Genomic DNA, 25,773 nt, shown 5'->3' with positions numbered 1-25,773 from the left:
TTAGGCACTAATTTTGTACATTCTGACAACGATTGTCATGCTCTACTCACGACCATAGATCAGTTGGCCCTTGGGATGGTCTGTCTGCGAGCATCTCAGGAAGGGAAAAAAGACAGCTTCAGACGAGGAAAAAAGATGAATAAAAGGAAAACCAAAAACATGCAAAAAGAAAGTTGTTGTCCTGTTGGGGTGCGCTCGTAATTTTTCCTGCCGTTTGAACTTGTTGCGGGCCCCGCTCTTGCTCTCAACTGCGGGCGTAACTGTTATGAGTGTTAGGAGTGGCTTCCTGGGGCCTCCACCAACAGATCAAGGCTGTGAAAAACGATCGAAGCCGCATGGCCAGCTTCTTTGGTCGGACAGCGCCGCCGTAGTCTTAGTCTTAGTTGCTCGCGCACGTGGTGGCAACAAAGGACAAAGAAAAAGGGAGTGGGGAGGGGTTGGCCGAAGCCGCCCTGTAGCTGAGGATGTTAGCCAGGAAGAACACAGAGCCAAGAACCAAGAGAGACGGAAGCCAAGGGTTAAATACTCAGGGGGCGTGTCTAAGGGACAGGGGAAGTGGAGAAAACCACGCCCATCGACTCAAATTTAGTCTACAATTTGGCTTATAAAAATGGGTTTAAAAATCACATATTAATCTAAAATACTGCCAATTTTGCACTCTTACTCATAGCTCAAACATATAGAATGATTTTTTAAACTTTAGTCTTGTATTGAACAATGTCAACTACTTATTGTTCAATACAACATCATTTCGTACTGTTTGGCTTCAAATCAAGAGGACAGCTCTCAAGGTTTCATCGCCGGACCTGTAAACCGACACATTAATGACACAGACATCAAGGTATACATTTAAAATATTCATGAAGGATTGTTTTGTTTGTTACAAGTGTGGGAATTCTTCAATGTCATTTTAATGTTCACAGGCAGTCTCGAGTCACCACTAGGGGGTGGATGACCATGTTCCATTGTTCAACAGTTATCAATCACTTCCTTTCCCCCAATCATGCTGTGAAAGTCATGAGGAGACTCGCAATCAGTTTTATGACTTCAGTTGATATAAACCAGGTTTCCTGTGTCTTGTGGCAACACACCGGTTGATTGAGGTTCAGTAAACAGGAATGCCAAAGTTAATCAGTTCTTGGGGTTGCTGTTGACAACCGGGCCGTAGGCGTATTTACAACAATATATACACTCCCCTGCAAAACTATTGGAATAGTCATGAGGATCACTTTATTTTTTGCTGTAGACTAAAAACAATTGGGTTTGGCTTCAAAAGATCAACAGTTGAGCATTTATTTTACAGGTATTTACATCTGAATTGCATACACAGCTTAGAAAATATAATTATTTGTTATGAAATACTGCATTTTTGGGTGGGGAAAAGTATTGGAATGGATAGATCGAAAATAGATTAAAGTAATTTTATCAAGTGAAATGCATGCTCTACCAGGTTTAAATCTGGAGATTGTCATCAGTTTATAAAATACAAAACTTAACCCACTTTTCAGAAAATTCCCGCCTGGCCTTTGTCATCTTCTTGCTAACGAGTGCTTTGCTCCTTTTAGTGTAGCATTTGTACTTTTGTTCAAGTCTCCTGCCAACAGACTGTGTAGCTTCACTCATGCTCTCTGGCGGTTGTTGCTGATTTCACTAACAGTTGTGTGAGGGTAGGAGTGGGGGATATATCAAATAGACTCGATATATTGCGTGTTGTTGCATGTGAGCTGTATAAAATGACTATATTGCGACTATCGAGTGTAAATCCTCAGTAATGTTTTCTGCTTTCACTCTCTGCTCGTGTGCCTCTCACAGTAAGCAGCACCAGCCATCCAGAAAACATCTGCACGTGTGCATGTTTTTGTATCATCTTAAAACTGACAATATTTCATTTTCATGTTCAAAATCCAATTGTTGTGTCTGCTTGATTCATTATATTGGTGCCACAGAGATGCCAACTGTTACGATTTGGCCGTATTTTGTCCCGGACAGCTGACGTGTGTTCCGACGTTATGCCAAAATTGAAAATTGTCCGCAATCCGGAGAGGACGAGATGACATGCGGTTGTGTAAGTTTGCCAGTGAGCAAGCGAGTGGCTATTACGAGTCTAAGTACCGTGGAAAGTGATTGGCTATAATAACATTTGGAATCAACCAACCTTTTTTTTTTTCTTCTCTCTTTTTCCCTTTTCCTTCTTTTTTTTGCTCTCTCTTATTAGATATGAGTGTTGTATGGGGCAGTAGTGTCCCAGTAGTGAGGGAAGGACAGGAAAAGATATGACAGGACAAGGACAGGAGAAGAAGCATGCAAGACAAGGGGTCGTGAACCCGGCTGTACAACTGAAGTGTCGTGGGAGTGTAAATTGTGAAAGTGTATAGGACGAGAGTGTGAGTGAGGGGATACCCAAGCGATTCGCATATTCATGAGTTATTTGTCACAATAAGTGAGTGGCCCCACACCCAGCGAGAAAGTCCCAGGGGTGTGTGCCTGCATGACACATGCAAGTGAATTGACACCGTTTACATGCCAAATGTTTTATCTACATAATAACCCCAGGCAGTCTTTGAGGTGGGGCAGAGGCAGGAGCCTCCTGTTCTCCTTCACCCTCCTCCTGTTCCCCCTCATCTGTCCTATAAAGTTAATCTGTAAATAGAAATACATAAAGTGTGTGTGTTTGTGTAATCAGGTGGGTGGTGGTTGGGCTAAAGCTTTGGTAATGCTATCTTGGTTCACAGTTCAACAGCTGTAAACATGTAAATGAATGACGCCACTTACCTGGTGTGCCAGCTTCCTTCCTTCACAACTTTCCAAGCCAAATTATTCTACAGTATGACCAACACAACATTGGATACAGCCAAAAAATCAGTAGAATATTGACATTGATTTAACTTCATGCCTTATAAAAATGTACTACTCTATAATGATTCTCTTCTCAGTAGCAGTAGCACTGCTGTCCGTAAGCCAAGTATAGAGGTAAAGTGGAGAGATACATGAGTGATGCTTTTGATCACCAAGATGTGAGTATAAAAGCGGTTGAAATGGTAAACTATTAAATGTTAATGTTCTTATCGATTAAAGGAAAAGTGTTGAGATGAGTCACTTGTTATCTGCTAATCCTCAAGAAGGCTCTTACGAGACTTTATCTAGAATTTCCCAAATTAAAAGTTTTTAGTTGAAGACAATATTCTAAATCTTGGGTGTTAAATATAAGTCGGCTAATAATTGTAACAGATTTCAAAAGCAGTGGTCTAAATTAAGGGGTGGCGGGGGACCGTGACTATGTTTGCCTTGAGCCCCCAAATGACTACCTACAGCCCTGGGTTGAGCCTGTGCCACAGCCGCTCGGCATGACAACCAAAATGGGATTAGCGGCTCGTACATTGATGAAGGAGGCAGCTAGCTAGCTACTAGAACTAATGTGAATTGGAGGACACATTGGCCATCAACACTTCAAACGTATATCACAGTAATATGCATGTTTCAATTCAGCGCCAAGCGCCATCGGGTCTTGTCTTCCCCAATGTGCCGCTCCCCACAGCCAGGAAAGTCCACGAGCCTGACTGCTTATAGCCAGTAGTGTCTGGACAGCAGATTGAAGCATTTTACGAAGCGTGGGGGAAACTAAACCACTAACGCCTGGATCCAACTACAAGACAAATTTGGTCAGACTACTGCCTTAAAATCTTGCCGTATCTCAGTCAGCCACTGGCAACTCTAAAGGACATTTAGTACAATACCACCATGTCCCATCTTTCACGATCACTGGGCATTATCTTGTCAAATCAAACATTGTCTGGGAGGTAGAACCAGAAAACATGTCACCAGTCAACGCAACCTGATTAACCCGTTACCATGGCGACGACAACAACAGTGGATTGCACCAATGTATTGTGTTGGAAAAAAAGAACAAAATGTGGAAAAACGTGGTGGTCTTTACCGGTGCTCGAGAGAGGACTTTTTGGGCTGTCCATTCAAGGAGGGCTTGCGGTATGTTCACATACTTTTAATACGGCTTGCAAGCAGGTAACAAAACATTATGTAACCTAGCAAGCTAGTGCTAGCACTAATGTTTGTACGTAAACATGCCAGCGCTGTGTTGAATCATGCTCTAAAGCTTTGGTAAACATTGGTTTGTATGTGAGAACAGCAAGCAAGGGAGGCGATGCGCCGGTCAAAATACTAGGCTTTACACGATCAGAATTTTTGGGGCCGATCACCGATCAGCGAGTTTAAAAAACCGATAACCGATCACAAGATGGAGGAATGTGTCTATTTAAATGACCTGTTCATTTACTGTATAAACTTGTGTACTTAATTGCTCAAAAAATTATATTTACAATAAATAATGTATCTTTGTTCCTCTATTTATGCCAGTGGGGCATAGTGACAGACAGAACAAATGAATGGTCTTTTATTAGATGGCAGGAAGTAAATACAGTAATTAATGTATCCACTTTTTGTTTGTTGGTCTGCCGTGAGATTTTTCAATTGTAATATATGTTCCTTGGCTCCATAAAGGTTGGAAATTACTGCTCTAGTCAGATCGTGTATTCGAATCAGTCAGGTCAAACCAACATTACAACATGACAAAAATAATGGGTGCTAACTTACTGTTATTAAATTACTTTATTTTTAATTAAATTACTTCACCCACACCGAAACTTTAGAGCATGATTCGACAGAACGGCGGCATGTTTACGTACAACCATTCGTGCTACCACTAGCTTGCTAGGCTACATAATATTTTATTGCTTGCTTGCGAGCCGTATCGTATTAAAAGTACGGGAACATACCTCAACAAGCCTTAAACGAACATCCTCTCCTGTCCTGAGCACCAGTGACCACCAACACACGTTTTTCCCCATTTTGTCTTTATAATACAGTCGGCTCACTCCACTCTAGTTGTCGTCGCCAAGGTAACGAGTGTATCCGGTCGCATTTGAGTTGAAGAGATAAAGCCCAATAATTGTAAAAAAAAAATGGGATGTGGAATATAATTTTATTTCAGTAGTCTGACAGTTCAATCGTGAAAGAGCAAATGTTTCTTGTAGTTTGATCTGGCATTACATGTTGTCTCTGTCAGACGTGTTGTCTGTTCCACACTGGCATTTTTTTATTTTTTTTAATAACTTTATTGAATACTTTGAAGACCTCCTCAATTCCACTGACATGCCTTCACATGAGGAAGCAGAGTCTGGGTTCACTCCTATCTCTGGGGTTGAGGTCACAGGTGGTTAAAAAGCTCCTCGATGGCAAGGCCCCGGGGGTGGATGAGATTCGCCCGGAGTCCCTAAAGGCTCTGGATGTTGTGGAGCTGTCCTGGTTGACACGCCTCTGCAACATCGGGGACAGTGCATCTGGATTGGCAGACTGGGGTGTTGTTCCTCTTTTTTAAGAAAGGGGACTGGTGTGAAAGGGTGTGTTCCAACTACAGGGGGATCACACTCCTCAGCCTCCCTGGTAAGGTCTATTCAGGGGTGCTGGAGAGGAGGGTCCGTCGGGAAGTCGAATCTCAGATCCAGGAGGAGCAGTGTGGTTTTTGTCCCGGCCGTGGAACAGTGGGCCAGCTCTACACCCTCGGCAGGGTCCTCGAGTGTGCATGGGAGTTTGCCCAACCAGTCTACATGTGTTTTGTGGACTTGGAGAAGGCGTTCGACCCTGTCCCTCGGGGTACTGAACCCCCTGATATGGGCTGTATGACCGGAGTCAGAGTTTGGTCCGCATATCCGGGGTTCTGAGGGTTTGACTCCGCCAAGGCTGCCCTTTGTCACCGATTCTGTTCATAACTTTTATGGACAGAATTTCTAGGCGCAGCTGAGGCGTAGAGGGGGTCTGGTTTGGTGGCCTCAGTATTGCATGAGACCATGGTTCTCAGTTGGATAAGGGTGGCGTGCCCTCTCCAGGTCGGGGATGAGAAGTGAAGGAGTTCAAGTATATTGGGGTCTTGTTCACAAGTGAGGGAAGAATGGAACGGGAGATCGACAGGCGGATCGGTCCAGCGTCTGCAGTGATGCGGACTTTGTATCGGTCCGTTGTGGTAAAGAAGGAGCTAAACCGAAAGGCCGATCTACGTTCCTACCCTCACCAATGGTCACGAGCTGTGGGTCGTGACCGAAAGAACAAGACCCCTGATACAAGCGGCCGAAATGAGTTTCCTCGGCAGGGTGTCCGGGCTCTCCCTTAGAGATAGGGTGAGAAGCTCGGTCATCCGGGAGGATCTCAGAGTAGAGCCGCTGCTCCTCCATATCAAGAGGGAGCCAGATGAGGTGGCTGGGCATTTGATTCGGATGCCTCCCGGACGCCTCCCTGTTGAGGTGTTCCGGGCACGTCCCACCGGGAGGAGACTCCGGGGACGACCCAGAACACGCTGGAGAGACTACGTCTTTCGGCTGGCCTGGAAACGCCCCGGGTTCTCCCCGGAAGTGGCTGGGGAGAGGGCAGTCTGGGCGTCCCTGCGAAAGCTACTGCCCTCGCGACCCGACCTTGGATAAGCGGTAGAAAATGGATGGACGGATGGAACTTTATTGACTTTATCAGATATTTCCAATACTATGTCAAAAGACACACCACAGAGAAGAGTAACGTTAACAAGCAGAATTTGCCAAATTTGAAAAATAAATAAATAAATCGCTAAGGACAGTATATAAAATCTGGTCTCAGGTCTCAGACACTGTGGGTGTGTCGAATGGATGCGCCAAAAAAAAATCAAACATACTGAGGGGGTATATAGCCTGTACGCATATAGCTTATACGATGTAAAATCACGTTAGGAGGCTCAACTTCAAAACTTAATGGTTATTGTGGATTATAATCATAAAAATAAGCACACAAGTCAACTTACCCTTGTTGGTGACATAATGTCACAGCCGAACACGGGACATGACGACAGCGAGACAGTAAGAGGAAGCCCAGGTAGTTAGACAGTCAGCACGGCCCCATTCACTAGTATCAAGTTACCCACAAAACCATGTTTACAAAACTATCTGTCATAAAATGCGCACTGCAGAGTTGGCTGGTGGTAGTGTTGATGTTCTGCTCACCATCCGCGTGTCTTCAAAAAGTCAATCCATCACTTTTTTATTTCCTTATTTTTTGTGAGCTTAAAAAAACGTCACCAAGCTGTTCTCTAAACTGATACATTCAGCGAAGATGCATTTTCGGGGTGCAGCCATCGTTAGCTTGCTAACTGCACGGTGGAGTGGTAAATGCGGCTTGTTATGAAACCTAAGCACTCAACAACTGAGCAGCCAAACGCAATGACGTCACTTTGCCTTATATAGTGGGGGAGAGAGCTCGCGCTAGAAAGTATATGCCCCAGACCCAAGATGTCACGGGGCTGTGTATTAGCCCCGCCAACAAAATCAGAAAAATTTAAATGGTGAAAACGATACTTAAGCGGTTTCTCAACAATTCAGCACAATATTGTCATAAGTCTTTGCATACGTTTTCAGCAATTATCCTCAAACATATTTAATGTATTTAGAAACAAAACACGTCTGCTTAAAGCCCCTTTAAATTTTATAACAAGTCCCATTTCTATCACTAGAGTGCGGTTAGGTAGCAAGCTATGCCTACAACCCAAAACTTGCATTTTCCCTGGATGCCATAATTTGCACAACAGCTAGGTGTTATTTAAATTCCAAAGTGTTATATAGTTTGTGTTATTCAAGCTACCATAATTTGTTGAAATGCAAAGCATTGATGGTTTATAACTTGATAGGAAGTATGTGTGCAAATGTTTGTCACGTAGTGTGAGCCACAGGCTGAATAACGTGTGCCGCGGCGTTTTATAATTGGTTAAGGTTCCCTGAACTGTGAAGGGGGGGGGGGATGTCAATATTGTTAATTTAATTACGATAACTTGACAATATGCAAAAAAAAACAAAAACAAAAAAACGGACAAATCTCTACTGACTTCCCAGGACATTTAATGATAGACTCAGCGTTTCAGAACAACAGCTCTTGTTTATTTTGTAAAGTGCTTCATAAAGTACATCGACTGCAAAATATTGCATGGCAATATTTAACAATTAATAACTTCAAGTTATGTCCAGGCTGTACAGGAGAATTTTCCAAAATAGGTTTCCGCAATAGTATTTTAGTACAGCTTTTGTAGCACAACAAAACAACAACAATTCAGAATCAGAATCATCTTTATTTGCCAAGTATGTACAAAACACACAAGGAATTTGTCTCCGGTAGTTGGAGCCGCTCTAGTACAGCAGACAGTCAATTTACAGAACACTTTGGAGACAAAGACATTGACATAAAACAATTGTGCAAAAAGATGCAGAGTCCTCTAGCACTTAGAGCAGTTCGAATGACTAATATTGCAATAGTCCGGTGCAATGACCATTGTGCAAGGGGCGCTGAGACTTCAAGGAGTGTATGCGGTTTAAAGTGACGAGTAGTGCGATAATCTGGGACAATGTTGGTTGTGCAAATGTTACAGATACTCCTCAATCAGTGTGCAAATGGAGCAGATGCTACTCTGGCATGAGTGGCCAGTATATGCAAATAGTGCAGCATGGCGAGACAACTACAGTGAGTGCACGAGTAATACATAATTGGCCCCACAGAAATGTGACAACGAACTCAAGTCAAAAAATTGCCAGCTTGTTGTAATGGAATTATAGGTTAGGTGTTTAAGAAGTTGATCGCAAGAGGGAAGAAGCTGTTGGAATGTCTACTAGTTCTAGTTTGCATTGATCGGTAGCGCCTACCTGAGGGAAGGAGCTGGAAGAGCTGGTGACCGGGGTGCAGAGGGTCCGAGAGGATTTTGCACGCCCTTGTCTTAGTTCTGGCAGCGTGCAAGTCCTCAAGGGTGGGTAGGGGGGTGCCGACAATCCTTTCAGCAGTTTTGATTGTCCGTTGCAGTCGGAGTTTGTCCTTTTTTGTAGCAGCACCAAACCAGACTGTGATGGAGGAACACAGCACTGATTCGATGACCGCTGTGTAGAACTGTCTCAGCAGCTCCGGTGGCAGGCCGTGCTTTCTCAGAAGCCGCAGGAAGTACATCCTCTGCTGGGCCTTTTTGAGGACGGAGTTGATGTTGGTCGCCCACTTCAGGTCCTGAGAGATTGTAATTCCCAGGAACTTGAAGGTCTCGACGGTTGACACAAGGCAGCTGGACAACGTGAGGGGCAGCTGTGGCGAAGGATGCCTCCTGAAGTCCACGATCATCTCTACAGTCTTGAGCGTGTTCAGCTCCAGGTTATGTCGGCCGCACCACAGCTCCAGCCGCTCCTGTCGAAATGCCGACTCGTCACCGTCCTTGATGAGGCCGATGACAGTGGTGTCATCTGCAAACTTCAGGAGTTTGACAGTCGGATTCGCTGAGGTGCAGTCGTTCGTTTAGAGAGAGAAGAGCAGATGATGACATTTAAATGTCATATGGTACGTTTGTTAAATGACTCGGTGGGGTTTTTCTGAGTGTGTTGTGCAGATTTATCTTTTCTTTAGCGGTAGTCATGTCAGTGGAATTGCAAAGTTTTACATATTCCGCATACTAAAGGTTGGAAGGGGTACTTTAGAAATGTATTCTGATACAGTTACCAGTTACCTATGACGGTGACGATGTGTGACGTCATGGCCGCGGAATGTTTTTTTCTATTCCCCATGACAAGTTTAGTAGCTGGTACTAGAGTTCAAATAAGTAAAGCAGTGGGTTATTGGTAACAGGATAGTTAGATATTTACGGTGCTGCTGTAGGGCTATGCTAGCTAGCTCCTCCATTAGCATCACCAGCAGTCAGGATGACTTTGACAGTGCACTTTTCTTCGTAAATGTTATTCAAAATTAATAAATCCTCCAGTGAATATATGATCAAAACAGCACCGTCCATTCGCCATTCTCTTCGTTTCACTTTTAAATTGGCCGCGTTTGGGAAGCCAGCACGTACATCGAGTGGCCTGTCATTTTCCTGTTGGCCAACAAAAAAAAAACTATAGATGCGTTCCATTGACGTTCATAGCGACCATTCACCCACTTGTGAAGCCTGATAAACTCCTAAAAAGGTTGTTCAGAATCAGCTCACGTTTGTTTTGCTTGCTACTGAGTCACATGACTGAATTATCTCCGCTGATTCGGCGAATGAGGACTTTATGCACTTCCTCCTTTCTCTCTTCTTCCTATGCCATCTATGCACCCGTTTGGTTGTTTTCTTTTCAAGAGAGTATGAATACATGGTAATATGAAATTGCACATTGTTAAAGCAGTGTTCATGAATATATCGAAGGCGATATATATTGCCCACCCCTAGCGTGACGTATTGGGCGACCCGGCTGCTGGTCTGCGGCGTCCGTAAGCCCTTTAGTCTGTGAGCTAGCTGCCGACTACCACATCTCGTTGCTAGCCACGTAGAAAAGCCTTGTGACGACTCAGTGGGATATATTCCAGCGACCAGAGGCTTTAAGGAGATATACAGTATTTTCGCGCTTCAAACATATATACTAGATCAGGGGTCACCGACGTGGAAGTTAAGCTCCGACATCAAGGACTCTGAATGCCGCTCCTGTCGATTCACCTCACAAATGTACGTTCTCTCCCCAACAAAATGGACGAGCTTCATCTTCTCACAAAGACCAGTAAAGACTTTGGATGTTCTGCAGTCCTGTGCTTCACAGAGACAAGGCTTTGTGAACACATCCACAGTGGCCCCATACTGCTTTCCGGGTTCCAACTTCACCGAGTGGACCGCTACACGGAGCTACGGGGAAAACAAAAGCGGTAGAATATGCTTCTATATGACCAATAAATAGTGTACCGACGTCACGGCGCTCAACCCACACTGTAGCCTGAAATTGGAGTCGCTATTTTTGAACTGGAAGTCATTGTACTTGCTGCACAAGTTTGCTTCATTCATTCTCGCCGGTGTTTACATCGCCCCCAGGGTAACAGCAACGCCGCACTGCAAATGCTGGCTGACCAAGTAAACGAACTTGGAAAAAAAAGCACCCAGATTCACCCCTCATTATTCTTGAGGACTTTAACAAAGCAAAACTCAACCACTAACTCCCTAAATATAAGCAGCACATTGATTGTTCCACTAGGGCAGGGGTGGCCTACTAGTCAGAGACTAAGAGCCACTTTTTTTTCTGTGTTACTGCAAAGAGCCACATCATACACATGGGTACACATGAACATCATCTTTTAATCATCATTGCTTCTTTCACATCTATGGCACGGGTTCTGTCTTTTAATGGCACAATATCAAGGAGTTCTTCTTTGATCATACATTCATTTGACACAGACCGTGCAAATATTGCCAACTGAGGCTTGTCTTGTATGTCACAACTCTCATCCAATGCCACATTAAAATACTCACATGCTTGAAGGTCAGAGTGCAACTGTGATTCAACAGCTGTATTAATATCCGATATTCTGCGTTTAACACTGTGGCGGGACAGTTGAACGTCTGATACGCTCCGTTTTAATTTGTCCTCTCCAGGAGCCAAGATTTCAAAGGCGTCAATGAGGTATTTTTTAATTAAGTCCCCTTCGTTGTATGGCTTTTTAGCCCGTGCTATGTTCCAAGCCAGCTGATATGATGCAAGCGTTACGGTCTCCGAGTGTTTTGTAATTTTTTTGAAAAACTGCACCTGCTTTTCTGCCTTGCTTTTCAAAGCGACCAACTTGTTCTTGTGAAGTTAAGTCCCGTTTGGAAATTCCTGTTCGATGTTAGGGTGGAGTGAGCTGAAGTGACGCTGAAGATTTGAAGCTTTGAAATGCGCTAATGCTGCGTGACATATAAGGCAGATCGGCTTGCCATTACGTTTAACAAAAAAATATAAACTCTCCCACTCTGGCAAAAACGTCCTGTGTTCTTCTTCATATTTTCGTTTGGCTGTGCTTTTTTTCCCTGCCATTTCAAGAGGTAAATTGACGGAAATTGTTTACAACACAAATGATGTCACACCAAAGATTCTCTCGTCGCTCGTTTGACGTCACTCAAACAGGCTTACATGGTCAGTGTGCCATCTAGCTGTAGGGGGAGTGAATGACAGCGCCAGCCAAGCATTTTTGACGCATGTCATGTGACAGCTCCTGAAGAGCCGCATGAAACTAGTTAAAGAGCCGCATGAGGCTCGCGAGCCGCGGGTTGGCAAGGGCAGCACTAGGGAAAACAACATTCTAGCCCAGGGGTGGGCAAACATTTTGGCTCAGGGGCCACATTGACTTTTAAAATTTGACAGGCGGGCCAAGCCAGAAGCAGATGCTTACATGTAAAAAATAAACAAAACATAAAAAAAGCATTGTAGTGTTAATACTTATATTTACTTTTAATGGGAACAGTGTTGTTTTGTTGATCACTTTTTTTCCCCCAGTGCATCAAAGTCTGGTGTTAGTTTTGTTGTGGCAATTCTCAGAACACATCTGAGGTGTTCATTACTCAGCTGGGATCTGTAGGATGTTTTGTTGGTGTTCATCACACAAATGTCTGTTCACACACATATGTAGAGCCAAATATCACCAGCATCCTCTGTGCCATCTTCCGGATTTTTGGAAATTTGTCTGCGCTTAGTGAAGCATAAAACTCATCCAGTTTGAGAGTTGAACTTCTCTTTTAAGACAATATCACATTGGAGATCAATCAGTTCCATCTGCAGCTCCCGTGCCGCTGTTTCAGGGTCTTGTGTGACTGAATCTTAGATGGCAGTTTGTTAGATAAAGGTGTTTTGCTGAGCCTGCAAGCTTGATTTTAACTGCTGAGCCATCAGTTCCTGTGTTGATTGGCTGTTAGCATAATCAGCATGCCTGGTAGAAAAGTGACGGCTGATGTTATATTCCTCGAAAACCGCAATGGTTTCTTAACAAATTAGACATACAGCCTTTGACCGGACTTCAGTGAAAAAGTATTTAGTAGTCCATTCTATATTAAACACTCAGCACCACTGTTGCCACAGTTACCTTGAAAAGGTAACTTAGTTACTTAACTGATTACTTGATTTCAAAAGTAACTAAGTTAGAAAAAAATTACTTTTGAGTTACATTCAGCCGCTGCCAAGCCGCAGGAATATCACTTATCCACAGTACAAAAAAAAAGCATTAGCTTAACTGTACTCATTACTTGGTAATGTACGCCACACAAGTTACAGTTACATCAACATGAACCAATAACTTAAATATTAGTGTTAAATCAGCAACTTAGCGCAGAATTGACATGACAACACAGTACAGTAAGTACCTAAACAGAAACAAGCTCACTATTCTCAGTACACTTCTCTAAAGAGTCCATCTGATAAATTGTGGTCCATGGAAGCAATTGTGAGTGTGCGTGTGTTTGTACGCGCGTGTACGTAAACGTGAAAGTGAATGGCGGTTTGATATTGGGGGCATACAAACACATACACACACACCATTGCTCCCACCATCGTAATTTTGTTGCGAAGAGCGAGAAAATGTGACAAGATTACGCAACTGTTTAACTAGCAAAGCTCTGGGTGATTGACGGGGGGAGAAGCACTTACTTATGTGACGTCAGCCATGCAACGCGTTAAACCAACTCAAAGTCCGGACTACAAAGGAGTTAAAAGTTCTCGCTTTTCATTGTAAATATTATTTAAGATAAGTATTGCAAGTCGCGGCACGGTGGCCGACTGGTTAGAGCGTCAGCCTCACAGTTCTGAGGTGCGGGGTTCAATCCCCGTCCCTGCCTGTGTGGAGTTTGCATGTTCTCCCCGTGCCTGCGTGGGTTTTCTCCGGGCACTCCAGTTTCCTCCCACATCCCAAAAACATGCATTAATTGGAGACTCTAAATTCCCCGTAGGTGTGAATGTGAGTGCGGATGGTTGTTTGTTTGTATGTGCCCTGCGATTGGCTGGCAACCAGTTCAGGGTGTACCCCGCCTCCTGCCCGATGACAGCTGGGATAGGCTCCAGCACGCCCGCGACCCTAGTGAGGAGAAGCGGCTCAGAAAATGGATGGATGGATGGATGGATATTGCAAGTCCTTTAGTGAGACAGTCCTTAACCTCCATGACCGATTTATGACCGCGCACTTGGGTATGACCCACAATGCATTGCGCACTTAACACGCCAGTAAAACTGCATTATTTGTGTAAATAAAAAAGTAATAATCAAATACACTTTTTACAAAGGAAAATATAAAAAATAGTGTGGCGATACTGAAATCGTGCATTTCTTTTATGGTATTGCACCGTCACTGTGCATTGTACACTCACCAATCCCGTTCCAATCCCTTTCTTTCCCTTATTTAGAAATCAGCAGTCTTTGTGAGCGATCAAACGGCAATGATTGACTGGAGCGTGAGCTTTCGAGTCATCAGCATCAAATCACAACTTGCTGAGGAACATTAATGACTCAAAAGTAACTGCAGTCTGGTTACTCTCCTGTGGAAAGTAATGCATTACTTTACTCGTTTCCCAAAATGGTGGAATTTGGGAGTAACGTGTTACCGGAAACACTGCTCAGCACTCACTGTTGGCCTTTCTTTTTTTTGGTCCACTCATGGTTGAAGAAGGGTTCAGAGCCGTAAGAGAGTAAAAACAGAACAGCCAAAGTCAACTCAATGTATCACTGTACCTACTGCGTAACCTGGTGGAACCACTCGGCATTACAGGACAAGGTCAAATGAATGTAGTCATGAATTGGATGATTTGGGGGATTCTGTACTAGGGCAGGCCGATAGAGACAATATTTCATATCTCGATATTCATGCCAGATTTCTCGATAACGATATCACTATGGGTTCAGTGAAAACTAAGATTTTTTTTTTTTTAATTACAACTTACTGACGGTCATCGATATTAATAAAGTCAGCAATAAATAGAAAGATTATTCAACTAACATTGTACTCCAACTCTGCTTTAAGGATAATTCTATGCTACAACAGAAGCAGGTGTTTGTTGTGCATGTGTGTGTGTTAACTGCATCAATGTCTGTTTCGTACCAATTTAAACACACACACATACATACAGTGCACACACAAGATAGGTGACACACAGCCACCCATTTTCTCTTTCTTCGATACAAAGTTATTGAAATAAACAGAGCAAAACGTAGCTATCGCGAGGTGTAGCCTGTCTCCAAAGCACTGAAGTCGAGTCCAGCCATTCACCTCCAACGCCTTGATCATGTTAGATGCATTATTGGTGGTCACGCAAACCTGTTGGTCCTCCTTCAAATCCCACTCCGCTAATGAACCCCTCATCTCATGAGCTATATTCTCTCCAGTATGATCCCCGGGGAAAAAGGGTGTCTGTAGACATCGGGTCCTGAGTTCGAAGTTTGTATTTATAAAATGGACTGATAGACTGAGGTACGGTTCAGTTGTTCGGCTCGACCACAAGTCCGTTGTTGTGGCAAAATAATCCATTTCACGGCGCTCGGATTCAACATTCATTTTACTTTCGTTGTAAAGTTTTGGAATTGCCACTCGATTAAAATATGACCGAGATGGTATTTTGTCATGTTTGTCCAGCGTGTGAAGCATTTTCTGAAAGCCCACTTTTGTGACTGTGTACACGGCATCATGGTAAGCTACAGCATCTGTAATGTCTTTGTGTCTGGTGGATGTTGACTCATATGGCGCAACGCTACTGAACACATCGGCAATTGAACTTCGGGCATCACTTGGGATGACCGAGAAGTTGCCACATTGATTCTCATTGCGCTACACTTATGTAGTACGCGGCGGTGATGTTTCAAATGGTGAAACATGTTCGTTGTGCTACCTTGCGTTGTAGCAATTTTCTTCAAACTAGTCCTGCACAAAACCTCGCTGTGCTATAAATCCTCTTTTCTAAATCCAAAATACCTCCAAATAACTGATGACGACTTGTTCATTCCTACTAAATTTACCGAAGCAGATACTGCACCGAGCTTACTTTCCGCAGTCATTTAAAATTATTATTATTTTTTTACTTTTCCTGGAGTGGGCGTATGGTTTATCTGTGCCGGCCCGCCCTCCGTCAGATGATTGTCATTGGTTGCCTTTTGCCTTCGATCAACGCAAAACTCGAAAGGGGGTATGTGGTTGGTTGGCTTGAGCTGTACATGCAGCACGAGCGTGAAAAGTACAGACGTTGGTGTGATACCGTTTTAATTTTCTGGATTAATATCTTGAATGTTTATATCTAGATAAAGATATGATAACGATATATTGTCCAGCTCTATTCTGTACCAATCTTTAGCGGGCCGGATTGAAATGGCCAACGGGCTGGAGGTGGCCCGCGGGCCGTAGTTTGCCCACACCTGTTCTAGACCACTCCTATACCGCCCGGAAGGAATTGTACCGTGATATTGCCTGTGCAGCTTTGGGCTTGTCTGATCCGTTTAATTCACTTAATACCAACATACAGCCATGAACTTAAATGTGCGAAGCCTGTGGCGAAAACAGTGAAAAAGTGGACAAATGAAGCAAAGATGGAACTTCAAGACTGTTTAGACTGCACAGATTGGGGAGTGTTCTAAACTTCAACTGTCAGCCTGGATGAATATACAGACAGTGTCACATCCTATATCAGTTTTTGTGAAGATGCGTGTGTACCAACAAAGACATTTCACATGTTCAATAACAGCAAGCTGTGCTTCACTGCCAAACTTTGCCAACTTCGCTAGGCTAAAGAGGACGCCTATCAGAGCGGGTGCAAGACCCTGTACAATCGGGCCAGATACCAGCTGACAAAGGAAATCAACATTGCAAAGAGAAATTTGCTGCTCTGGCAAGGATTACAATCGCTAACAAAATACAAGGGACCATAAAGGACTGGCTCACGACACCTTCCACTGCAGATTTGAAATAGACACTTTCACACCCCACGCCCAATCAGCTGCACCACCAACAACCACATCACACCTCTGACTCCCCATCTGCATTGACCACCCACAAACAGGATGTGAGATGTTTCGTCAAACAACAAAAGATCAACAAACTGGCGGGCCCAGACCTTGTGTCCCCAACCTGCCTCAAAGTCTGCGTGCACAAGTCCAGTCTTCACACAGATCTTCAATAGATCTCTGGAACTGTGTGAAGATCCTGACCCTGACATCTGTGGTCATGAAGTCCTTATGCTGGACCACCTCAAGAGCATCACAGGACCCCTACTGGACCCCCTGCAGTTTGCCTACCGAGAAAACAGGTTTGTGAATGACGCAGTCAACATGGGACTGCACTTCATCCTTGACCAACCTGAGGGCGCAGGAACCTATGCGAGGATCCTGTCTGTGGACTTCAGCTCTGCATCATCATTCCTGAACTACTCTCCAAGCTTGTCCAGATCAAATTCGACTGCGATCTGCTGGTGGATTTACAGCTTCCTGACGGGCAGGACACAGCAGGTGAGTCTGGGGGACACCACCTCATCCACACGCACCATCAGCACTGGGGCCCCACAAGGGGCCACTCTTCTCTCGCTTCACGAACGACTGCACCTCAATGCACCCGGCTGTCAAACTCCTGAAGTTTGCAGACAACACCACAGTCATCGGCCTCATCAAAGACAGTGACGAATCTGTGTATCAACAGGAAGTGGAGCAGTTTGTGCTTTGGCGCCGCCGACACAACCTGGAGCTGCACACGCTCAAGACTGTAGAGATGATCGTGGACTTCAGGAAGCATCCTTCACCACAGCTGCCGCTCACGCTGTCCAACTGCCCTGTGTCAATAGTCGAGACCTTCAAGTTCCTGGGAACTACGATTTCGCAGGACCTGAAGTGGGAGACCAACATCAACTCCATCCTCAAAAAGGCCCAGCAGAGGATGGATTTCCTGCGGCTTCTGAGGAAGCACGGCCTGCCACAGGAACTGTAGAGGCAGTTCGACATAGCAGTCATTGAATCAGTCCTGTGTTCATCCATTACAGTCTGGTTTGGTGCTGCTACAAAAAAGGACAAACTCCGACGGCAACGGAGAGTCAGGACTGCCGAAAAAAATCGTCGGTACCCCTCTATCCACTCTTGAGCACTTGCACGCTGCCAGAACTAAGAAAAGAGCATGCAAAATCTTCTTGGACCCTGGTCACCACCTGTTCCAGCTCCTTCCCTCAGGTAGGCACTATCGAACAATACAAATCAAAACCAGCATACTTTCCAACAGCTTCTTCCCTCTTAGCATTAACTTATTAAACAGTAGCCTTACAATTCCTTTGTAACATGCTGCCAATTTTGCGCATCTCCGTTGAGACACTCCTACATTATTCGTGCACTCATTGTGGTAGTAGTCCCGTCACTCTGCACTATTTGCATATCTGTTGTTGACCAATACTGGCCACTCATGTGCTCGAGAACTATATGCACCATTTGCACAATTGTCATTGTACCAGATTATTGCACTATTTTCACTTTATACTGCTTTAAATTGCTAGAGGACTACAATTGTCATTGTATCAGCATTACCACGTTACTGGTACTGTTTAATTGCTCAATGACTCTCCATAGTGTGTTTTTATGTCCTAAAAGTATATTTTGTCACAGTGGCTGTCTGTTGTCGTACTAGAGCAGCTGCAACGACCGGGGAGAAATTCCTTGTGTGTTTTTGACATACTTGGCAAATAAGATCATTCCGATTGTGATGATAACTAGGGCTTTCATGATTCTGTATCAAAACCGAAAATCGCGGTTCTCAAATTCACAAAACTGTCGTCTTAAAAATGGCAGGATTGCGACACGCCCTTTCATCAGTTTGCCTATATACACCACATTCAGTCGAGTTGTGTGTCGCCTCTTTACATAGTTTTATTTTAACCTGTTATTCCAGACATTATTCAATGAGCTGCGCAAGTTAGCGACAATGAGGTAAGTCATTGGTCGCGATGCCACACTCACTTATGATGCCAAATAATTAAAAACAGTTTACAAAACAACGGCTAAATGAACACACAATGTCTATTAACACTCTTAGTTTCTATCAATTTCCACTAACTAACAAAAGAACACAGCATTCTTACAACTATTTACAAAGTCGCTCAGCATACTGGAAACTCCATCACCCGCAGCTTTCATCTTAAAATATCCATATTACAAAGAAGACCATATCTAAGACTTGTAATCTTGCCAGAAAGATGAGTCGGTATTGCACTCAACTCAACCTTATTATAAAGCACATTAAATACAACTACAGCTGAAAACTAAGTGCTGTACACAGATAAGAACCACACTTAAGAAATAAAATCAATTCAAGATAAAACAATAAAAACAACAACAAAACACAACAACACTAAAACAGATGCTGTGTCTTGAGCCGGGTTGAAAGCCAAAGAATAAAAATGGTTCTTAAGACGCGTTTTGAAAATGGACAAAAAGAAACATTTCCGGATATGCGCCTATGTTTCCCGAATGTTACCAAATGTTATGGGAGCCCGAGGCCTTGTAAATTGGCGTTGTGCTCAAAAAACGACTTGCTTTGGAAAATACTTATTTCCGTCTGGGTAACCCACTTTTATAAAAAAATAATAATAATTCTGACATTGGGGAAAACATGTTTGTTTTTATTTACGGTCTTTTCCTTTTGTTGATTAAGGGCGCTTCTTAATTGGCTATATTCTGTTTCACATCACAATTGAACATGTCATGACTCGGGAGAAGGAAAGAGTGAAGAGATTTGGTCATAAATATTGAGCACATTCATTGTTTAAGATCGTCAGCCTCGACCGGTTTCGGACTCTAAAATTATGTTGGATGCAAACTGAAAGAAGTCACAGAAACATTAAACAACAGCGATACTAAAAAAATAAAAAGTTTTATTAAACAGAGATATAATGGATAACAGAGTCATATATATTTTCTACATTCGCTGCACTGTTGAACACTTTTAAAGGACTTTTAAGCACCTTGGAGGCTGAAACATAAGGCTGTCGGAGTTTCATTCAATTTGGTTTTAAAGAGATTGGATTTTGCTTGGTAAAACGACTAATTGTTGCATTATGAGATTAGCTGAATGTTTTTAGCTTGTACTGTCAAACCTGTTGGTGTATGTTGTAGGGCTGGGCAATCCGGCAAAAAAAATAAATAATTTAATATCGTCCGATCATCATTATTACTAGGCTTTACACGATCAGAATTTTTGGGGCCGATCAGAGAGTTTAAAAAAAACGATAACCAATCACCGATACGATCACAACATGGAACAAAGTGTCTATTTAAATGACCTGTTCATTTACTGTATATACTATGTACTTAATTGCTCCAAAAATTATATGTACAATAAATAATGTATCTTTGTTCATCTATTTATGCCAGTGAGGCATAGTGAGAGACAGAACAAATTAATGGTCTTCTATTAGATGACAGGACATAAATACAGTAATTAATGTGTCCACTTTTTATGCCATTTTTTTTTGTTGTTGGTGTGCCGTGAGATTTTTCAATTGTAAAATATGTGCCTTGGCTCCATAAAGGTTGGAAATCACTGCTTTAGTCAGATCGTGTAATCAGTCAGGTCAAACCAACATTACAACATGACAGAAATAAAGGGTATTAACTTACTGTAATTATTTTATTGGAATTTAATTACTTCACCCACACCGAAACTTTCGAGCATGATTCGGCAGAACGGCGGCATGTTTACGTACAACCGCAAGCTAGTGCTGGCACTAGCTTGCTTGGCTACACGTTTTGCTGCCTGCTTGCGAGCCGTATCGCATTCAACGTATGTGACCATACCTCAAGCAAGCCTTAAACGAACGCCCTCTCCTGTCCTGAGCACCGGTCACCACCAACACACATTTTTCACCATTTTGTCCTTAGAATACAGTCGGCGCGATCCACTCTTGTTGTCGTCGCCACGGTAACGAGTGTATCCGGTCGCATTTGAGTTGACAAGATAAAGCCCAATAATTGTAAAAAATGGGATGCGGTGGTATCGGAATACAATATTGTATTGTAGTAGTCTGACATAGTGCAATCTTGAAAGAGCAAATTTTGTCTTGTAGTCTGATCTGGTATTACGTGTTGTCTGTCTCAGACATGTCTGTGCCACACCCCCGACATGTTTTTTTTTTGTTTAAATAACTTTATTGGGATTTAAATAACTTTATTGGTAATATTATAGATAATTACAGTACTACGTCAAAAGACACGCAGCAAGGCTAAAAATAAACTAGCTTTTGGATTCAAATATACTGTGCAAGATGGCGACGCGGAGTAAATGTATTGCGGAGCCGATCAGGATAAAATGCTAATTATCGGCCGATACCGACCAGGCCGATAAAATCTGTGTAAAGTCTAATCATTACCCCGATTTTTTTAACGTTGTCGTTAAACTATAAATAGCTGGTTTTAAAGCAATTGTACTGAAAACTAAAGAAACTAGAGAGTACTTCAACATTTTAACACCTTTTGTTGACAACACTACTCATAGTCAATTGAAACAGTAACCCAAACGTGATGTTAGCACACTAAGCAAATAAAATGCATAGAGGAAAATATAGGAACACTTTTCACTTAACAGTGCAGCAAATTTAAAAAACTATAACACTGGTTTGAAGTCCTGTGTATTTTTGGAGGTACAAGACACAAAATAAACAGTGCCCCCTCGGGATAATGACGATACCTTGAATTGTAAACATTAGCATTCTCCAGTTATGAAGCTATATACCCTGTTAACATTATTGCGACTTTCAAATGTGCATCATCTTTACTAACAATACAGATTAACTAGTTTTGCTATTTACAAATCACTTGAATCATGATGACACGATTACTGCGGGCAAGCCAGCCACCACTCGAAAAGTAGCAGTCAAGCCAGCCGCCCCTAATTTTGTTCATACTAGGCATTACGGTAATAGGTCGCCAACTCGCGGCGAAGCCACCTTCAAAATAAAAGCTACCCAATAATACGGACGTCAGTGCTCTTTGGTTTAGGAATGCAACCAGCAAAGTTAATTTGAATCTTGAAATACATTACTTACATACATACATACATTAAAAAAGTTACTTTATTTGATATCTTAGGACAAATAAATGGTAATGGGCTCCACTTATATAGCGCTTTATCTACATCATCACAGTGCCCAAAGCGCTTTACAAAGCCTCACATTCACACACACATTCATAAACCAATGGGCGACTGCTGCCATGCGACGCACTGCCAGGCCCACTGGGAGCAAATTAGGGTTCAGTGTCTTGCCCAAGGACACTTTGTCATGCGGACAGTCGGACCAGGCATTCGAACCTGTTCTACCTACTGAGCCAAAGCCACCCCAACATAATCCCATTGGTATCGCAAGACAAGTCCAGATCTGTGTGACAGACCACCAAGGACTCCACGATCTGATATTGTATTTCAAAATAAAAATCTCTGAAAACTGCATATGTTGCTTTCATTACCCCTGACTGAAAAAAATCTGTTAAATCTTTTTAATGAGATATCGCAACACCGGTCCAGTTCTGGGGGACACTACACCACCCCAGGTCTCCAACAAAAGAGGTCCCATCAAAATCTGATGTGGCATTTCAAAATAAAGGTCCACTGAAATTGGTATATTTCACTGTCATGATCACGGATTTAAAAAATTCATTAAAAAAAATCTCTTAGTTATCACAACACCAGACCAGTTCTGGGGGATACTACACCACCCCAGGTCTCCAACAAAAGAGGTCCCATCAAAATCTGATGTGGCATTTCAAAATCAATGTCCACTGAAATTGGTATATTTCACTGTCATGATCACGGATTTCAAAAATTCATTAAAACAAATCTCTTAGTTATCACAACACCAGTTCAGTTCTGGGGGACCCTACACCCCCCCAGGTCTCCAACAAAAGAGGTCCCATCAAAATCTGATGCGGCATTTCAAAATAAAAGACACTTGAAATTGGTATATTTCACTGTCATGATCACGGATTACAAAAATTCCTTTAAAAAAATCTCTGAGTTATCACAACACCAGACCAGATCTGGGGGACACTGCACCACCCCAGGTCTCCAACAAAAGAGGTCCCATCAAAATCTGATGTGGCATTTCAAAATAAAGGTCAACTGAAATTGGTGTATTTCACTGTCATGATCACGGATTTCAAAAATTCTTTAAATAAAATCTCCTAGTTATCACAACACCAGACCAGTTCTGGGGGACACTACACCACCCCAGGTCTGCAACAAAAGAGGTCCCATCAAAATCTGATGTGGCATTTCAAATAATACGTAGCTATCAATGCATTCTTATTTTTGAAAAGGATTCAAAATAATCCTCTCGGTATCGCAACAACAGTCCAGTAGTGGGGGACACTACACCACCCCAGGTCACCAACAAAAGAGGTCCCATCCAAATCTGATGTAGCATTTCAAAATAAAAGTTCCCTGAAATATGCGTATTTCACTGTCAGTACCACTGATTTTAAAAAATAATAATGAAAAAAATAATCTATGAGGTATCGCAACACCAGCCAATATCTGGGGGTCACTACACCACCCCAGGTCTCCAACAAAAGAAGTTCCAGCCAAATCTGATAGCATTTCAAAATAAAAGTCCCCTGAAATATGCATATTTCACTGTCACTACCACTGATTTAAAAAATTAATTAAAAAAAAATCAGGCCCAAACGTATTGTGAGGGTCTGCTGGGAACGTCTGGCAGAATCCCCTGTCAGAAGGAGTTTCAACTCCCACCTCCGACAGAACTTTGCTCATGTTCCGGGGGAGGCGGGGGACATCGAGTCCGAGTGGACCATGTTCCGCGCCTCCATTGCTGAGGCGGCCGACCGGAGCTGTGGCCGTAAGGTGGTCGGTGCCTGTCGTGGCGGCAATCCCCGAACCCGTTGGTGGACACCAACGGTGAGGGATGCCGTCAAGCTGAAGAAGGAGTCCTATCGGGCCTTTTTGGCCTGTGGGACTCCTGAGGCAGCTGATGGGTACCGGCTGGCCAAGCGGAATGCAGCTCTGGTGGTCGCTGAAGCAAAAACCCGGGCATGGGAGGAGTTCGGTGAGGCCATGGAGAAAGACTTCCGGACGGCTTCGAGGAAATTCTGGTCCACCATCCGACGTCTCAGGAGAGGAAAGCAGTGCACCACCAACACTGTGTATAGTGGGGATGGGGCGCTGCTGACCTCGACTCGGGACGTTGTGAGTCGGTGGGGAGAATACTTCGAAGACCTCCTCAATTCTACCGACACGCATTCCCATGGGGAAGCAGAGTGTGGGTTCTCTGAGGCGGGCTCTCCTATCTCTGGGTTTGAGGTCACCGAGGTAGTTAAAAAGCTCCTCGGTGGCAGGGCCCCGGGGGTGGATGAGATTCGCCCGGAGTTCCTAAAGGCTCTGGATGTTGTGGGGCTGTCCTGGTTGACACGCCTCTGCAACATCGCGTGGACATCGGGGACAGTGCCTCTGGATTGGCAGACTGGGGTGGTGGTCCCCCTTTTTAAGAAGGGGGACCGGAGGGTGTGTTCCAACTACAGGGGGATCACACTGCTCAGCCTCCCTGGTAAGGTCTATTCAGGGGTGCTGGAGAGGATGGTCCGTCGGGAAGTCGAATCTCAGATTCAGGAGGAGCAGTGTGGTTTTCGTCCTGGCCGTGGAACAGTGGACCAGCTCTACACCCTCGGCAGGGTCCTCGAGGGTGCATGGGAGTTCGCCCAACCAGTCTACATGTGTTTTGTGGACTTGGAGAAGGCGTTCGACCGTGTCCCTCGGGGAGTCCTGTGGAGAGTGCTTCGGGAGTATGGGGTACCGAACCCCCTGATACGGGCTGTTCGGTCCCTGTACGACCGGAGTCAGAGTTTGGTCCGCATATCCGGCAGTAAGTCGGACTCGTTCCCGGTGAGGGTTGGACTCCGCCAAGGCTGCCCTTTGTCGCCGATTCTGTTCATAACTTTTATGGACAGAATTTCTAGGCGCAGCCGAGGCGTAGAGGGGGTCCGGTTTGGTGGCCTCAGTATTGCATCTCTGCTTTTTGCAGATGATGTGGTTCTGTTGGCTTCATCAAGCCGTGACCTCCAACTCTCATTGGAGCAGTTCGCAGCCGAGTGTGAAGCGGCTGGGATGAGAATCAGCACCTCCAAATCTGAGACCATGATCCTCAGTCGGGAAAGGATGGCATGCCATCTCCAGGTCGGGGATGAGATCCTGCCCCAAGTGGAGGAATTCAAGTATCTTGGGGTCTTGTTCACGAGTGAGGGAAGAATGGAACGGGAGATCGACAGGCGGATCGGTGCAGCGTCTGCAGTGATGCGGACTTTGTATCGGTCCGTTGTGGTAAAGAAAGAGCTAAGCCGAAAGGCGAAGCTCTCAATTTACCGGTCGATCTTCATTCCTACCCTCACCTATGGTCATGAGCTGTGGGTCGTGACCGAAAGAACAAGATCCCGGATACAAGCGGCCGAAATGAGTTTCCTCCGCAGGGTGTCCGGGCTCTCCCTTAGAGATAGGGTGAGAAGCTCGGTCATCCGGGAGGATCTCAGAGTAGAGCCGCTACTCCTCCGCATTGAGAGGAGCCAGATGAGGTGGCTGGGGCATCTGATTCGGATGCCTCCCGGACGCCTCCCTGGTGAGGTGTTCCGGGCATGTCCCACCGGGAGGAGACCCCGGGGACGACCCAGGACGCGCTGGAGAGACTACATCCTTCGGCTGGCCTGGGAACGCCTCGGGATCCCCCCGGAAGAGCTGGATGAAGTGGCTGGGGAGAGGGTAGTCTGGGCGTCCCTGCTGAAGCTACTGCCCCCGCGACCCGACCCGGATAAGCGGTAGAGAATGGATGGAAAGATCTATGAGGTATTGCAACATCAGTACCGTACTGGGGGACACTACACCATCCCAGGTCTCTCCTGAGAGTCTGTGTGTATTTTGAAATGCCACAGCAGATTTGGATGGGACCTCTTTTGT

General features: G+C 44.2%; 1 protein-coding gene across 5 annotated transcripts in view; it reads left to right on the top strand.

Moving 5' to 3' along the window:
- LOC133477377 (E3 ubiquitin-protein ligase TRIM21-like) overlaps window positions 1-25,773 on the top strand; it is an 88,229-nt gene that overhangs the window by 21,217 nt on the left and 41,239 nt on the right. The gene's annotated exons all lie outside the window — the stretch shown is intronic.

This window comes from Phyllopteryx taeniolatus, chromosome 4 (assembly GCF_024500385.1).
Source record: "Phyllopteryx taeniolatus isolate TA_2022b chromosome 4, UOR_Ptae_1.2, whole genome shotgun sequence".
Classification (NCBI taxonomy): domain Eukaryota; kingdom Metazoa; phylum Chordata; class Actinopteri; order Syngnathiformes; family Syngnathidae; genus Phyllopteryx; species Phyllopteryx taeniolatus.
The sequence above is the reverse complement of the archived record's forward strand: the minus strand, read 5'-3'. Positions and strand labels throughout refer to the sequence as shown.